General features: G+C 39.3%; 1 protein-coding gene across 3 annotated transcripts in view; it reads right to left on the bottom strand.

Annotated features, from left to right (window-relative positions):
* Positions 1–19,174, bottom strand: part of LOC139724957 (ADP-sugar pyrophosphatase-like) — a 136,573-nt gene that overhangs the window by 26,223 nt on the left and 91,176 nt on the right. The window lies entirely within an intron of this gene.

Here is a 19,174-nt window from a genome sequence, read left to right as displayed (position 1 = left end):
GGGTTATGTGTGTATTACACAAAGAGCAGACCCTTTCAATATTCCGAAAATGAAATAAGTCTCAAAATTCCTAAAGTTTGTTGATCTAAAAAGGTGTGATGGCCTGAAAATGAAATTGCTTTCATTTTCCCGAAGGTTCGTTAATCCGAAAATGAAACAAGGTCCGGTTTTCCAGTGATTCATTAATCCAAAAATGTGATAAGCTTTGTTAATCCCAGCATAAATTAAGCCCCGTCAATAACACAATGAAGGTTCGTTAATCTGAACATAATCATATCCATTTGTGGAGAAATCGGGACTATTGAAAAGGGGGGGGGGGAATCATCGTTTCTGTAGATTACTTATAGTAGATGAGGGTGAGAAGGGGCTGATAATAATCAAGGGTGTACACAGTAGTCTTTCAGAGGGTATCATCAGGGCCCCGTTGCAAGAAAGTTGCAATCAATTGCAAATAATGGCTAATTTTGAAGCAACCATTCTGATTGGCTCAGGGTCGGCCCTATTAAGAAGACATGCATGCAACAATGATTTTGATTGGCCAGTGACAATCAGTTGCAAGTTGCGTTTAAACGCAAAGTTTCTAGCAACGGGGCCCAGTACACGCATGCGTGATATTTTTATTTTATTTTATTTATTTATTTATTTTTTTTTGGGGGGGGGAAGCCCTTAGGTGGCCTCTTGTAATAATTGTTTCCATTTATATGTCACGCATGGCTCACCATAATGATGTCATAGATGACTATTTGAGCATACAGCGGAGAGGAAGAAATTGTTTATGTTTCCATTAACAATGCAATAATATTTGCAAATTGTACAATTGCATTTCAGTTCGCCAGTGAGTGTATGGGGTGTTTGTATAACTCACACCTCTCTGTCTCTCTCTTTCTTTGGTGTATATGCCTGTTTTCGTTCATTTTTTACTGTGTAATATCATATCTTTTGTTATCAATATTCAATTCAATTCAAATTTTATTCCATTTTTTGAAAAGAACAAACATTTCATTTTTTGGTAAGAGAGAATAAGGTTGCATGATATTAAAACTAAGTAAATAGAGAAATATGTAATTGTGGAACCTTTGGAGTAACAACAAATCACTTAAGTCTTCGGTTTCTAAAAGAAGTTCATTTCATTTTCGGAATTTGAACTTTATTTCGTTTTCGGACTAACGACCTTTCGAATACCTTCTACAAAGAAAATGAAAGAACACAGTATTAATAAAATCATGTCAAGAAAGATGGGAAGAGTTTATTTCTGACAAAACTAAACAAATAAGTATCTACGTAATCAACAATAGCTTTCCTCTAAAAAAGATATTTCTAGTGAAAACGGTGCCAGACGCTTCAGTTTAGCCACACGGACCTTGACTGGCGCTTTGGACTCGGTCATAAATTTTGCGTGTTGCGCCTCACCAGGGAGGTGCTAGAGAAGGAGAGGCAACTAAAGCTCTCCTTTGAAGTCATGCGCGGCACCGCCGAGAAGTTATGCGTTCAACTACAGGTGTTACCCATGTGCTTTGACATAAGAGAGCATCAATAATCGGGACTAGCGCTCTCACATCTAAAAATATTTGCTCCTACTGCAATTCGCTCTCTCTTTCAATGTGATGGCAACAATGAATTTGTGTATCTTGAATTGGAGCAGTGAATCAAAATGCAGTGTAAAACTCACAATTGTAACAGCAAATAGTTTAAAAACACGCTGGAACACGCTTTGATGGAGTACTTTATTTGAAAGATCGAAATATCCCTTATTAAAAGATAGAAAAATTAACATGCGGAAATGTGGGCATTATAGAAAAAATTAGGTTTTTAAGAGGGCCTAATTTTCATTTCCTTTCGATTTGCGAATTACGAAGAAACTAGAAATACATGTTAATAATATCCAATTCTTTCCAAAACTATTCTAAATCAATTCAAGTATTTCATTTAAAATTTGCGGTGAAATAAAGCTTGTAATTCAACGAAAGGTGAAATGCGTTCTTCGTCTCCGAACTTCGTCTTGCAACTAGAGCGGTGCCGAGCATGACTTCAAAGCGTAATGGAATGCTAGACATCCCATTGTAACGCCTTGAACCCAAACATGTGTTTGCATGAATTATGAAGAGTTGCCACTCCATCTCTGTAACACCTCCCTGGCCTCACTTTCCTATCATGTCGTTTTTGTGCATCATCCACATACTGGTTGGTGTTATTCAATTTAGCTTCATATTTTTTCTGCATATAGGCATGCATTCCGAATGGACAGATTGAAGAGATGTCCTCATCTACATAATTATTTGTGTAGAAAATGTTAATCAGCATCGACTTTCCTTTACTAGTATACCTGTACCGCCATCCTCAAGCCTTCTGTAAGTTGGTAAGACTGGCGTCTCGTAATTTCGTGATTGCAAAGAATGCACCATATTTCCCCTGGGCCTTTGGCTTTGCAGGAATCCTTTTGTGTCGCAGATCCTCTCTTTCCCCTTTCACAGGAAATGTACCACGGACGGGTTTTCCTGTGACAGTGTGATCACCAACGAAATGCCTGTTTAATGTAGATGGTGCTTGACAATAGAGATTGTTATCTTGACGGCAGATTTTATTAATGTTTAGCAAATATCTTGCTAAATCTAATATGAAAATATAGAGTATTTCAAAGTGGAAAAAATTACCAATGGGAAAATTCATAAATTACACTTTCAAAACCGACAATCACAGTGAATATCTCGTAGACTTTACAACAACAGTGAGAGGTTTGCATTCGGCAGTAATTTTAGAGTAGTTTCCACGTGCAGAACCCTCACGAATATTTTCAAATGCATGTAGTTGCATTGACTGCTATCATTCTCATATTTTGAAGTAGGCCTAAGGTAAGATGTTATACACCTCAAAATGAATGGGAAAGAATGGCAAAATACTATAATAATGTGAAAGAGACAGGGAAATTCTATTATTACTGAAACTGACAATCTGTATTATACCTAAGAGAGTAGACCAGAATTCATTTGGGCTCTGCAATGTGTTTTGATTGACATTGGTGCTCAGCCAATGAAACTTCGATATTCGAGACTGGCAACTGTATTACCACGCCCGGTTCCACGCCTCTATTCGGATGTTTCTTACTAGACGTATTTTTAGTCGACTTGACTTCCTCACCGTCGCGCCCTCTATTGACTGGCAATCAAGTACTGATTTGGGCTAAAAATACGTCGCCCGCTAGACTAAGGCGAATGGTATGCCTCCGCCATAATGCATGATTCTCCTAATAGGTCTTTAGTACATGTGGACCATGTGTGATTACATTTTCACAAAACTGGCAAAATATTAGAATGACAAGTTTGTCACAAATGTGTTGAATGTTCACCATCCTTGACCTAGGTTTAATTGGATAAATAGGAGAGCATGTATTTGGGGATTGAAGGACTTTCACTTGACTTTGACCCATTCATAAGTTTATGCATTGAGTAATTTTCAAGGTATGGAGAAAAAGTGCAATTTCTGCATTGAAAAGTACATTGGTACCATTTTCATCTGGCCTTTGACCCTAAAATTCATAGGATAATCACTGTCAGGCAGAACATGCATTTATGTAGAAAGAGTCAAGATAACTTGAGCCACTTCCAAGATATGGAGGAAAAAGTTAATTCAGCACTTTCCCTTGATCTTTGACCTTTTGACCTTTGAGGCAAAAAAGAAGAAGAAAAAAAAGAAAGTTTCCAGCGAATCTCTATTAGATTATACATGCATACACCAAGTATAAAACAAAAATAATCCTGCCGGCATTGCATAAATGAGGGAAATAGTAAAATTTTGAAGCATTGCCCTTGACCTTTGACCCCTAAATTCTCTAGATAATCACTGCCAGTCAGTACATGTATATATAGTATGTTCCATGAAGATACCTTAAACAATTTCCAAGTTATGGAGAAAAAAGTGAAGTTTTAATATTTTCACTTGACCTTTTGACCTTTGACCTCATGACCCCAAACTTTTACCAGAGAATCTTAATTTTATAATACATGTATACATTAAGTTTCAATAAAATATCTTCAGGCATTGCATAGATATGGTTGAAATAATGAAATTTTACATATTTGACCTTGACCTTTTGACCTTGAGCATGTGCACCAAAAAGTTGATAGGCACAACTTCACCCCCTAATACACATACATGCCAAGTTTCATTCGGATACCTCAAAAGGTTTTTTAGTTACGCTGTCCACAAAGTTCATTACGGAAGGACGGACGGACAGGATGGACGGACGGACAACCCGAAAACACAATGCCTCCGGCACCACTTCGTGGCGGAGGCATAAAAAGATAACACATGTCATAGCACATCAAAGGATCAAACTTCCTTCAAAAATACTACAGCAAAGCGGTGAAATCAGCATTACGAAAATGCATGTGCAGTGCGAGACAGTTGAAAGAATTACTTTTAAATACTTATGAAACAAAAAGGGAGGAATAAAGTGATATTATTTGAAAGAAATCGTACCAAATGAGAGGTATGAGAAACAATGAAAATAAAGCACTAAGTACACCCTAGCTGAAATTGCAGCACAGAACGCCACACGAAAATAAATACAGTGGGAACTCGGTATGATAATAAAGATCCTTGGGACCAAGACAATTTGTTCTCTTAATCAGTAATCAATAAACGATGCAAAATAAAGGAAATGAATCCAGAGAAAATAGTTTATGTCACTTATTTTTAAATATCAGATCACCTCAGGCCAAGATCTAGACTGTCTATATTGAGTTTCCATGATACACGGGGAAACAAAGTTAAAATGCCTATCACCTGCAGTGCACATCAACATGAAAACATAAATCCCGCAACAATCACAGACTTCCTTCATTTTTGCAGCGATGTAGCTTCTTACTTATTTGATTGAATATTTTCCGAATGTTCTACTCAAAATATGCACCCGCTCATTGATTAATTTCTACTTCACAGCGATGCATATGAAGCATTGATAGTTGCGGATACTGCTTCGTTACAGTTGCACTATTTTTTTTTTCATGTACCTCTTCTTTCTTTTCTTTCCGTGTTCTTCTAAATTGCATAATCTTTGAAGTATATCAGGAAAAAATAGACGAAAGGATAGAATGAGATGCAAGGCTACACTTATTATGTGATAAGTATCAACAATTATAAACGAAATGATAATTTTGGGCACTTATGACACATTTTTAGCGACACAAAGCATTGATAGTATGATGCCGCTGACTCTGCGCTCAATTTGTTTCATTAATACTTTCTTCTTGTCAATTATTGTCTTGCTTTTTCTATTTTTTTAAATTGCACAATTCTTGATTTAAAAAAGAATGCAAAGACTCTAAGTCACATTTTCAGCGACGCAAAGTTAAGCTAAACACAGCTTTGATATAGCGGGATGCCGCTTCGTTGTAGTTGCACCAATATTTTCCTCTTTTTTTTTTCTTCAAATCAGTGCAATCCTTGACTCAAAAAAAAAAGGAAAAGAAAGTATAAAAGCGATGCAAACCCTCACTTCATGAACAATCATGTCATTAAAAAAAAGATAATTTTGGACACTTAAAGTCACTTCACAGAGACGTTCAGTTAAACTAAATGTAGCGTTGATAGAGCATGGATGCTGCTTCGTTACGACAATTGCACTATTATTTTCTTCCACTTCACTTTGCACAGGGGTCAACTGATGTGTATGGGAGTGTGTGGGTAACACCCAGACAATTGGTCCTGAACAATGGCCAGGGACTGAATGTTCTATTACATATTCATGAGAAATTCAACTATCACACCTAGTCTTCACTCATCCTGAAATGTAGTGTTTGCAATCACATGAAAATATGTGCTTACTTTTTTCGTGTGCATGCATTTTACCCTTTACCACGAATTCAGACTAGCAGTGCCCAGGGCAATCCATCATGAACTATTAATAAAGCATTCATGTACTTTGGAGCAAGACCAGGGGCGGCCGCACGGAAATGTTGTTAGCGGTAACAGCGCACTAAAAGCGCTGTTAGCCTAATATTGCGAGGTCGCACAGAAGCTAACAACAGTGGTGCTGTTTTAACAATTCACTTACAGTGCCGGGGCACCGATAGTGACAATGTTAGTGAATAATTTCTTCTGTATCTTCAGTTGTCTCCTGTTTTATACCATGTATACATACTTCAAAATAGATCGACCTAGACCTAATTACGAATGTGGCTGGTAATGTGCGACTTAGATTTTGCTGATGATGACACGAGGAGACCAAGATACGATTGTTTTTACTATTATAAAGCATTTAACCCTAAATAACATACATTAGTGACAAATCGAGGAAATGCGCACTTCTTGTTTAAAAAAAAAATACATTTCATGAAATTCTCTTTATATTTTCCTCATAACGTTCTATGCATATCATACACTGTAGCAGTCTTCTCATCCAGCAGTGACTTCAAAAACTTAAAAAATTCATAACTTTTAAACCGATTTTCTGATTTACCCCAAACTTTCACTGATCATACCAATGTGTACTGCTAAAATTGCTGCATTCACTCAGTCCACATTTGTAGGTGGACTTGTCCTTTAATAGTGAAATACAATGTAGGCTACATACCGATTAAAACCAATGATGATGAACTCATTATTACAACTATTGTATACATATCATCGCTGGGGCGACAAGACCTCATATCTACAAAATGTCAAATGTTCAGGAGAGCAAAAAAACATGATGGCCAAAGCACTGGAGCGAATGGAAAAGCCTTTCCTTTGACATGCCGTGGTGGCTTCATTTTTGGAGTAAGACAGTTGGGATTCGGACAGGACTTACTGAACCTATCATTTGACCATTAATCCAAAAAAGTCATTTTCACCAAAATTTCAGATACAAGGTTTTGTCACCCCAGCGACAATATGTAACTATAGAAATGCCGCTATGGTGACTGGTTGCCTCTGCCATTATGCATGGTTCTCCCAACATATTGTAGCGAACAACGGGGCCTTGGCACTTATGCAGACCGAGCAGACCGTCCGTTTGATCGAAATATACGATCACTCTATGAAGAGGATAAAACCTTAAGTTTCCCACCACTTGTACGTCACCAGTCTACACCTTGCACTTCACACCATCTGATTCAAAGGCACATTCTCACTTCTCACATCTAATTCACCCAACACACTGACAAGTGAATTTTCACTCTCACTCCCGAAGTCGTTTCTAGAGTACGTCGTCCTCCGACGTTCGCCCTGTAAGTACGTCGTTTGAACTTTTCATTTCCAAAGTTCTGAACTTCGTTCTCCGACGTCAGTTCTGGAAGTACGTTGGACGTACTTGTTCCTTTCAAAGTTCTGAACTTCGTTCTCCGACGTCAGTTCTGGAAGTACGTCGGACGTACTTGTTCCCTCCAAAGTACTGAACTTCGTTCTCCGACGTCAGTTCTAGAAGTACGTCGGACGTACTTGTTCCCTCCAAAGTACTGAACTTCGTTCTCCGACGTCCGTCCAGATACTCAGTTATCCCACGGTGCAGCAAAGCCCGCTCGAGAATGCTCGCAAAGGCTGCTGGACGAGATGTCTTCTACTGCAGAACCACCGGTTGCCATCCTAGTCCCACCAGCATTCATTCCAACCAGTACTTATGTTATACTGAACACAAATGCATCACAACTTCAGAGGCGATGTACCGTAACACCAACTTGTTTATTTACAGGTATAGTGTGTACATACTCACGTTCACAACTCGTACCGAGCACAAGACAGAAAGACAATGCTATCCTGAGGATCAGCCTCTCTTCTTCACTGCCTAGCACTGAGAATATGGGCAGAGTAGCATGCAAGTATACTACCAGCTCACAAGGGAGCTACATGTTGTTGTTGTTGTTTTAGATTGTGGAGCTCTCTGCCGGGTGGGCAATTTACTCCAAAAAATATAGTTATTCAGATATGCCTGAAATTTAATTATAAAAACCTAAAATACTTTAAATTATTTACAAAACACCAAATTACATTTATTTTTATATTTACAATGATATATATACATCGGAAGGAAGGGGACAGGGTTCCGGAAATGATGTCATCTGCCTACTCCTGCATCGAGAGAAATGCAGGGTTACGCCGTTCCCGTCGGCAAAGCAGGTATAGGACCCGCCCGCCGACGCCGGTGATGTCTTGGCCTTTCCCGGGGTCAGGCGCCTCTAGTTGTCTTATCGGCCTAGGTGTTAATTATTATTAGCCTAGTAGGCAGAGACATCGTGGAAGAGAAGTGTTGATAGAAGAATAGCGGAAAGGGTGAAGACAGAACGAGAAGACAGACAGCTAGGGGGGTGGAGGGTGCTGAGCTCCTCTCTCTGACATAGGGTCAGCCCGTTACCAAGATTACATGCATGGGATATAAAAATGGATCACAATTGAAAGAAGCGTTACCGTCCGACGGTCACGAGCCATTGATAATGCTAACCTTAGAGAAAAATGCAGATAAGTGTAGAAGAAGAGAAAGAATAGAGATATAGAACTAAGGATGGCGTTGAATATGACGGTGGTATCGGAATAGAACAAAGGCGTATTCAGTACATCGATGGTACATGTATGCGTGTGGAGTTCTCCCTTGCAGTCGTTTGTGACCTCTACAAACATCATACCTTGGTATAATTAATGTAGGTAGTGGCATAGGGATAAAAGGGAAGAGATATCAAATTGTGAAATACTGGTTTGTGTCCTTTACATATTGAAGCAGGTGGTCCATGGACTGCTGGTTGGAGAAAAGATCAGACAGCTGCAGGGTAGATTTATGTAATCTTTGTGCTAATGCTGTACGTTGTTTTAGGAATCGTGTGCAGTATAGCAGGTAGTGTCCTACAGTTTCCGGGGAGTTGCAGGTGTGACAAAGGCCATTAGGGTGTTTGTGAATTAAGTGTAAGAAAGCAGGGAGTCGAGCACGACCCATTCTGAGTCTGTGAATGATAATTTCGTCTCGGCGGCAAGTACAATCGATGGAGAAAAGCTGTTTGACATTACTATGAATGAAGTATAGATGACGACCATGGGTGGATGTGCGCCAGGTCTCGTTCCAGGCGTCCAGACATTTTGTCGAGATTAAATGTCTAATCTCAGAAACGGTAGGAGGGATCATGATGGTTATGTAATCTTTTTTTAGACTTTTCTTCGCGAGAGAGTCTGCACAATCATTACCTTTTAGACCACAATGTGAGGGGATCCAGACTAGAGAAAGAGAAAATCCATTAGATAATAAATTTGAACATTTCAATAAAATATCGCAAGTTAGGTCGTGTTTATTTGAGGAATAGTTTTCTAATAAAGACAGAGCGCTGAGGGAGTCTGAAAATATTGCAGCTTTCTGTGGAGAAGAAGTTTCTAGCCAGGTTAGAGCTTCTAAAATTGCAGTGAGTTCAGCACGGCATATGGAAATGCGGGAGATTCTTTCGTAGATTTTTATTTCGTGGCGGGGAATATAAATCCCAATACCAACCCTGTTGCTGGTGGGGTCGTGAGAGCCGTCTGTGTAGAGATGAAGGTGTTTAGCATAGGTAGTGTTGATTATCTGGAGAGCAGTTTGTCTTTGCATTTCAGGGTGGGACGTCTTTGTGCAGTGGTCATGAATGGAGAGATCGATTGTAGGAAATAATATTGACCAAGGCGGACACGGGCAGTCAGATAGCGGGATGAGTTTGCTGAAAGTGGGAAATAAATGTGAAGTGCGGAGGGCAAACGGTTTTTTGTGTTCAGGCCATTTGACAGTGGCAAACTGCCAGCAGTCCGAGATGGCGGCCCGGGCTTGGTGAGTGGTGGAGAGAGAAAACAGATAAGCACAGTAGTTGAAAGCGGCCCTCTCACGGCGTATATCTAAGGGAGCTTCATGGCATTCCACTTGGAGAGAGTGTAGTGGGGTGGAGGGGAGAGCACCAGTGGCTATACGTAGGGCGTGGCCTTGAACTGAGTCCAGCTTCTTGGCAAGTGTTGGGGAAATGGAATTGTAGATTTCACATGAATAATCAAGGTGGGGGCGAACTAATAAACGATATAATAATAACAAGGTTTTAGTATCAGCGCCCCAGGACGTGCCGGATACAGACCGAAGAAGGTTAAGGCGTCTATTACATTTATTCAGTATATAATTTACATGAGATGACCACGATAGCGAGGAGTCAAAAATGACGCCGAGGTATTTGTAATTTTGCACAATTTCTAAAGGAGTATCAGATACATGTATATTGAAATTACTGGCGGCAACTGATCGTGGATAAAAAATCATTACTTTGGATTTATTGCTTGATAAGGAAAGGCCCCATTGTTTCAGCCAAGAGGCGATGTTGTCGATGTCCACCTGTAATTTGAAATTGATGTATCGTAGGTTGGTGGAAGTGCGCCAAATCGCTATATCATCTGCGTAAAGAGATATATTGGATCTGCTGCAGTAAGAGATGTCGTTGATGAAAAGAGTAAAGAGAACTGGACTAATAACGCTTCCTTGAGGAAGACCGATATTTTGGTGATAAGTGTCGGACAGAAAGGAATCAATGCGTACTTGTATAGTCCGCGAGTCTAAAAAGTTTCGAATCCACTCAAGAAATCTACCTTGTAGTCCGATGGATTGGAGTTTGGCAATGAGAGCGTTGTGGTCGACGGTGTCGAATGCTTGGCTGAGATCTAGAAAAATAGCTGCGGTGTAATGTTTAGTGATTAAGGATTTACGGACATCTGATTCAAGAAGAAGAAGGTTGTTGGTTATTCTGCGATGAGGTAAGAAAGCGGATTGAGTGTGAGATACCAGATGGTGTTTGTTTATGACATAGGTTAACCTGCTGGATATCATTCGTTCCATGATCTTGCACAGGAATGGAGTCAGAGAGATGGGACGATAAGAACGTATGTCGTGCTTATCCTTGCCGGGTTTCAGAATGGGTATAACGATAGAGTGTTTCCATTGGGGTGGTAGGGTGGAAGTGTCCCATATGTGATTTATTATTCGTAACAGCGAATGAATCATGCTATCAGTCAGGTGGGATATGAGAGCTTTGTTGATCCCGTCAGCTCCAGGTGAGGCTGTGTTTAGCCTTGATAACCTGGGTGCATGTTGAATTCCACCATGGATTAGGAGGAAGTTTTTTAATTTTATTAGTTGGAATGGCGGTTTCCGCTGCTTTCTGGATGCACAGAATAAAAAAGTTGTAGAAATCATAAATGTTTTCAATGTCAACATTTTTCATCTTGTAAGTATTGTGTAATTCCTTTTCAAACAGCTCCCAGTTGGCCCTGTGGAAGGATAGGGATGGTTTAGGTAATCTGAAATCAGTGGGAGTGATGTTGGGTACAGGTGTATTAAGTGCTATATCACATTTGATCAGGAAGTGATCACTTCCCATAGTGGTAGTAGAGACAGACCAGTTGCATCGTGCGGCTAGAGAGGGACTTGAGAGAGTTAAATCTATGGAAGACGATGTCCCGCCTGAAATATCGATTCGTGTAGGGGAGGAATCATTCAATATAGATATGTTGTTGGATAATATATAATCAGCTATCAGTCTCCCGTTATGATCTTCCGTGGTTCCGCCCCACATAGGATGGTGAGCGTTAAAATCACCTGCTAATATAAAATTTGGGAGGCAATTGGAGGTTAATGCTTTGAGATTATCTAACGTAAGTTTTTTTAATGGATTATAAAAATTAACAACAGACAATTTAACGGTGCCTAACAAAACATTAACTTGTTGCGCCTCGAGCGAGGGGGCGCAGTTAATGATGTCGTGTGCGATACCGGAGCGTAAGAAAATGGCGCATCCTCCTCTACGGGAGTTGGGACGGTGACGCCAGATGGATACATAATGAGGAATAGAAAAATCAGTGTGTATATGACCCCAAGTCTCTTGAATCAAAATGATGTGTGGGGGATCGTTTGAGGTGTTAATGTGGTAAACTAATTCGTGTCCGTTGGACGATATTCCACGGGCGTTCCACTGCCAGAGCGTGAACTGCATACTGAACAAGGGAAGGGAAAACAGTATGCAGAGCAGCTGTATATCCATTATTGAGAAATGGATGTTAACAGCTCATGAATTTTTTCAGGAGGTATTATTGTGCCTAACAGGTGTTGGCGGCCTGTACTGTTAGCTTTATTCTGTTGCTCTTCGAGTTGGCAGTCTCTAGGTTGTTGATAACAAAAACAAGGAAGGTGACCAGGTTTTCGACTGTAAGTGGAGAACCAGGAGAGCATTGCGAAGACTGGTTGATCTTGTCTACCTGTGTTGAAGCGTCTGAAGTCGAAGGTCTTGTGGGGGGAAGATTAGGGGTTGGGAGGACTTGAGATGAGTGTTTGGCTGTAGCGGGAGGATGTTGATAATGAGGGGTGGCAGGCGATGTAACAGTAAGGGATGGGTTCGTATGGGAAGAAGAGGGTTGGTTAATCGGCTTGGGGAGAGCGACGGGGTCTGAGATGACTTGAGAAGCTGTTGGGTTTTCGGGCGGAGAGTTATGGGCAGGTTGTGTTGAGTTCCGTACTTGCTGGACTGCATCTGCATAAGATAACTTGTTTAGTACTTTAACTGACTGTATTTTCCTTGCCTGTTTGTATTCAGGGCAACCTGCATAAGCGGCACTGTGGGGCCCTCCACATCGCAAGCATCGAGGGGTACCTTTGATGGGACACTGGTCAAGTTGGTGGGGCTCACCACACCTGACACATCGCAGCTTGAACCGGCAGGTGTCGATGCCATGCCCAAATCGTTGGCATCTGAAGCGTCGCGTGATAGGGGGAATGTACGTCGATACTTCGAAACGTTCATACCCTAATGATACAGCTGAAGGAAGAGATTTGTGATTGAAAGTGACAATGACAACAGATGTGGCAGAGCGAGTATTATTGATCTTTTTGTAAATACGGCGTACATCGGTGACTCCCTGATCCCGTAGTTCTTGATGAATTGAGTCGTCTGATAAATCAACTGGAACGCGCTTTATTACTCCCTTTGTTAAGGTGAGGGGGGTATTGGTGTTGGTCACGGAGACTGAAGTGTTGCAGAAGTTGGTTGTCGCTAAGAAAGAATGTACTTGTTTTGAATTGGCGCATTTAATCACGAACGATTTGGGGTGGCGTTGTACTTGTAGGACGTGTCCTGCTATGCGGTTGATTTCCCTTGCTACTTGGATAGGGTTGGATTGAGTTATGTTTTTGTCAACTCCGGTTATTGTAACAAAAAGTGAGATTGACGGTCGTGAGGGGGTGTGGAATTCATCTTCGTTGTCTTCGAGTGATATGGTGTCTTTTCGGGATCGTTTGTTTCTTTTGACAGGAGTGAACATAGTGTCATTGGGGTCTGGGTCAGGTTCCGTTTCAGTGTCCTCCATATTTGATGGATTTGATTGAGCTGAGCCTATGTTTTGTAGTGATTGTATGGGAGTGCTGAAAAACACAAAGAAAATGAGAGAAAGAGGACTGTGACAGGTGCACAGGAGACGACCTATATACTGCTACCACGGGCACAGATTGGACCTAATTCACAGATGAAGGGATTAGGGAAATGCGAGGAAGAGAGTGTGCTGAAAAACGGATTGTTATTGCTAAGGGAAGAAAAGAAATTCCTGGAGAGTTTCAGAGGAGCTTGCAGTGAGTATCTGGGCTAATCTCCGTGCTTAGGAAAGTCCACTGTTCGGTGAATGAAAGACAGAGTATACAGCTATGGAGTGAAGCGAAACTGTACAGATCTTAGTGCGCTTAACAGTGACCTATGGGTATGTAATGACAACTATGTGGGAAAGGATAAGAAGCATTGTAGTTATACCGCTCTCAAATGGAAACTAGAAAAGTTGATAATAGGTTGAAAGTTGAAACTAGAAATAGTTGATAATACAAAAAAAAAAGGAAAAAGAAAAACAATGCGAGATGTGATGGAAACTTCCCCACCTTAGTCTGCGAGACCAAGATTGGTGTAATAAGCACAGTGATGTGTATGCAGATAATCGATACAAACAAAGTTTTGAGGAAAAGATCGTGTATGGATTTGTATATAGATATAGTCGATACAAATAAAGGTATGAGGAATAAATCGTGTATAAGTATGGTAATCAATACAAACTGAAGATATGAGGAACAAATCGTATACAGGATATGAGGAACAAATCGTATATGAGGAATAAATCGTGTATGAGTATACAGGTAATCAATACAAACTGGAGATATGGGGAACAAATCGTATACAGGCAGAGTGTTCTATTACAAAGTATATACAGTATACAGCAGAAGCAAATTGACGAGATGTATCACTCTGAAACCGATGAGTAAATAAAGTAGAACCGTGAGTATCACGGAAAGCACAAGTGAAGAGTAGGGAGAGGGGGAGAGAAAAAAGAAAACAGCATAAGCAGACAATGGTATATACGGTATTCAGAGAGGAGCTACTGTAAATCATACAAATTTAATTTATTTATAAATTATCTTGGTATTTATTAAACTAACATTATCTACTAGTTATCTAAAGTGGTACTCATCAAAACCCGGCTCAGCCTTCACCCGTATCGCTCGCGAGAGAGGTCCACGTGAGGAGAGAGGCGGAGGGAGCTAGAGGCGGAGAGGTGAAGAAGTACGTCCACCACCGATGACAGCCACATAAGCACGTGAGCTACATGGAAAGGAGCTACATGAAAAATGAGGTAGCTAATAGTACCTGTGCTGAATTATTATATGCATGGTTATCAATTTCTCCTAAAATTTCCTTTATTCTTTCTTTATTTTTACACAGAGTTAAGCTATCCCTTTAAACTCTTCACAGTTTGATTGAAATCATTTAAATCAAACATCAACACCATTTTCAGTCCCATAACTGATCGTGTTTACTAATTAATCAATGTTAATTGTCTAAAATGTGTCATATGGCCAACCTGTATACACATGTGCGTGAAATTTTAACATTTGGTCCTAAGAGACAAGTTATGGCAATTAGCTTGACCAAAATTTGATGCAATATGCATATTTACTAGATTTAATAGTCAGATAGCTAAATATCTCAAATTTCCTGTACACAGTTTTAATTTTAAAAGAAAATTACAAAATGTATCACGATGCTACGCGGTGTCCTTTTTTGTTACATTTGGTGGACACCGTGTAGCATAGTTACACATTGTGTAATTTTCTTGTAAAAGTAAAACTGTGGAAAATAGAGTTAAGATATTTAGCTATCTGACTAATCTAGTAATTATGCATATTATATCAAATTTTGGTCAAGCTAATTGCATTAATTTGTCTTTTAGGACCAGATTTTAACTATCACGATGCTACATGGACACGTCACGATGCTACAGGACACCGTTACATTTTTTAAAAATAACTTCATCAAAATTGAGTCTGAATGGCACAAAATTTCCAGGAAAATGTATGGTCTCAATACAAATGTAAATATACACACACAATGCTAAATGTATGTGTCAAACCTCTGTAACACAACTTTGAACTAACTATAGGAATTATCGCTGCACTTATCATCCATACTTTTTATCACTATCTGAAAATCCACAAAAACCACTAATTGACAAATAATCATCAATACAGAAGACTGGCTTAAAGGAACAATTCAAACACTCTTTTAGAATGCATAGCTTGTTACATATATAAATCAGCACCAAGTAACCACGACTACATTGTGTTACTGAATTGCTATGAACAAATTTCACTCAAACAGTGGTTTCGTGCATATAAATCAGCACCAAGTAACCACGACTACATTGTGTTACTGAATTGCTATGAACAAATTTCACTCTAACAATGGTTTTGCACGAATTCCAAATGAAATGCACTACACACTACTCAAAATAAATATCATTTTGTTACAATATATTGGTCTAGAGTACGTCTTGACAAAGTAAGTTGTTATGATATTGAGACATTCTTGTATTGATTTGTCTGTTATACTCTCCTTTTTTTTTGCATACTGTTCATTACTTTGTTTTCATTTGTTATTGCATCTAGAGAAAGGAAATGCAGAAATAAAACCAAACCACACCAAACCAAATCAAACTCTCTTCGCTTTATTGTGTCATTATGATCAATTCAAATATAGCTCTGCAGGGCCAGTCAAAACTGCATAGGAGTAGGGCCGACATTGGGTGTCACCACTTTGGGCCCCGGCCACCCCGAAGTGGTGCTAGGAAAAACTAGAATTATCACTGAAGGTGATTAATACCCCCGCCCCTAGTTTTGCTTAATATATGTGATGTCATGAGGGCAATGACGTTAATACCAAGTTTGCACACTTGTTGAATTGGAAACAGAATAATTTTAGTTTACTGTACAATTACAGAGTTGACACTGAGTATAAAACTTACAGCAAATGGAAACACGCTTTCCCCCAGCATCACTACACTTAAAGACCATCATACACACCAAATCTGACCTTCATAGCTTGAATGGTTTATTTTGATACATAAATGAGTGGTTACCATGGCAACACATTTTCCTTATACTAACACATTGGTGTCTTGCAAAACTACACTTCTAGATCACGATACATACTAAATTTGACTTTGGAATGATGGAAAAGTTATCTGATCTGCAAGGTTTTGGTAAAATTGTGGTTACCATGGCAACGGTTTGTGTGGCAAACACAAAAATCATGTGTTCCACATCTATACCTCAGGGCCATAATGCCTACCAAATTTGTTTTCAATTGCTTGAAAACTGTGGAAGAAGTTAACACCACATGATAAAAAAAAAACATGCGGTTACCATGGCAACGCATTGTCAGATACAAATACAAAGGACATTTTGCAAAACTACACTTAAAGAGCATCATACACACCAAATTTCACCTTCATAGATTAAATGGTTCAATTTGATACAAAAATGAGTGGTTACCATGGCAACACATTTTTTTAATATTAACACATTGGTGTCTTGCATAACTACACCTCCCGATCATCATACATACTAAATTTGACCTTAATTGCTTGAATGATGTAGAAGTTATTCAATCCACAAGGTTTTGGTAAAATTATGGTTACCATGGCAACGCTTTGTCCGACAAACACAAAAATTATGTGTTCTACATCTATGCCTCAAGGCCATAATGCCTAACAAATTTGATTTCAATTGCTTCAAAACTGTGGAAGTTGTTCACTCCACAGGATTTCGAAGAAACACGTGGTTACCATGGCAACGCTTTGTCAAGTACAAACACAAAGAGTGTCTTGCATAACTACACCTATAGATCATCATAGATACCAATTTTGAAATTGACTGCTTAAATACTATGGAAGTTATTCAATCCACAAGGTTTTAGTAAAATCATAGTTACCATGGCAACGCATTATCCGACAAACACAAAAAACATGTCTTGCACATCTATACCTCAATATCATCATTTACACTAAGTTTCATTTAAACTGTAGAACTGTAGAAGAAGTTCGTGACGCAAGATTTTGCAACAGACAAACATTCAATATGAATTCCATGAGAATTGGAAGAACACTGATGAAGCAGTTTTGCCATGAAGCATTTTGCCCTATATTTTACCAATAACATGCCGTTACCATGGCAACGCACTTTTTGCCACTGCGGAAATATGTGTCTTGCACATTAACATATTCAGATGAACATCTGTACCTAATTTCATAAAAATTGATCAAAAACTGTGGGAGGAGTTCGCGACGCAAGATTTGTACCCATTTTTGCCCATAATATGCCGTTACCATGGCAACATACTTTTGGGTACTGTCAAAAAATACGTCTTGCACATCTACAACCCAAGGCACACATCTGTGCCAAGTTTTATGGGAATCGGTTGAAAACTGAGGAAGTAGTTCGCGACGCAAGATTTGCAACGGACCGACCGCCCGACCGCCCGACCGTCCGCTGATTCCTATATACCCCTTCAAACTTCGTTTGGCGGGGGTATAAAAAGAAACGCAAGACTTTACAAGCCACATTTTCAGCGACGCAAAGTTAATGTAAATGCAGCTTTGATAGTGGGATGACGCTTCATTACAGTTGCACCAATGTTTTTTTTCCTTTTTCTTTTATTCTTCAAATCAGTGCAATCCCTAAAATAAACTAGTAATGTCGCTGTGGCGACTGGTATGCCTCTGCCATAATGCATGGTTCACCTAATAGGTGTACATGTATAGTACAATATCTTCACAATGTGTGATGAGTTTCACATAACTGGCAAAATACTGAAATGAAAGTTTGTCACAAATGTGTTGAATGTTCACTTTCCTTAAACTAAGTTTGCTATATTGTCTACGAGTGCAGGATTATGTATTTGGGGATTTGAGAATTTTTTTAAAACCTTTTTATAAGTTTATGCATTGAGTAGTTTTCAAGGTATGAAGAAAAAGTGTGATTTCAGTATAAAATAGAAACATTTTTTGCATTTTAGCCTCCTCCCCCCCTTAGCCCCACCGTTGGTACGGGACTAGGCAAAAATTTGCAAGTGTAAAAAGCCCTTAAATTCCCTAGATAATCCATGCCAGTCATTACATGCATATGTACCAAGTTCCATGAAGATACCTTGAATCATTTGCGAGATATGGAAGCAAAGGGGAATCTTAACATTTTTACCTGACCTTTGACCTCATGACTCTCTGGGGAATCTTTATTCAGAAGTACATGTCTAAACTAAGTTTCAAGAAAATACCCTCAGACATTGCATAGATATGGGGGAAATAGCAAAATTTTTAGCATTTGACCTTGACCTCTTGCTGATTTCACTCAAAAACTACTTACTTAATTAAATAATAATAATAATAATAGTGAGACTCTTATGAAGCGCACATTTCTACATAAAAAAAGATACTCAAGGCGCTATAGAACAGAGTAAATATTGTGTCACATTACAACAGTATCACAGAAAATAATAAGACAATAAACCAACAAACGATAGGCCTATATACGTACACATACTATTCCATAGTTTTGGGCCCATATATATGAAAAAGCCTGATCCCCCAATTATGCTTGATTCGAGGTACCTGTAATTTTAGCGAGTTTGATGAACGGAGATTACGTGGTGGTTGGTGAAGATGAAAGAGTATTTTGAAAGTAGACAGAGGCAAATTTGTGCAATAAATGGTAAACAAGAAGAAGAATCTTGAAGTTAATACGTTTTTCTACAGGAAGCCAGTGTAGGGACCGAAGTATTGGGGTAGTAGGCACAGTTTTCTTCTTGAAAATAAGTAATCTAGCAGCACAATTCTGAAGACGTTGCAGTTTACTGAG

Source organism: Diadema antillarum, unplaced genomic scaffold (assembly GCF_040938485.1).
Source record: "Diadema antillarum isolate AM-2024a unplaced genomic scaffold, OU_Dant_1.0 seq00000007_RagTag, whole genome shotgun sequence".
NCBI classification, from domain to species: Eukaryota; Metazoa; Echinodermata; class Echinoidea; order Diadematoida; family Diadematidae; genus Diadema; species Diadema antillarum.
This window is presented reverse-complemented; position numbering and strand designations above follow the sequence as displayed.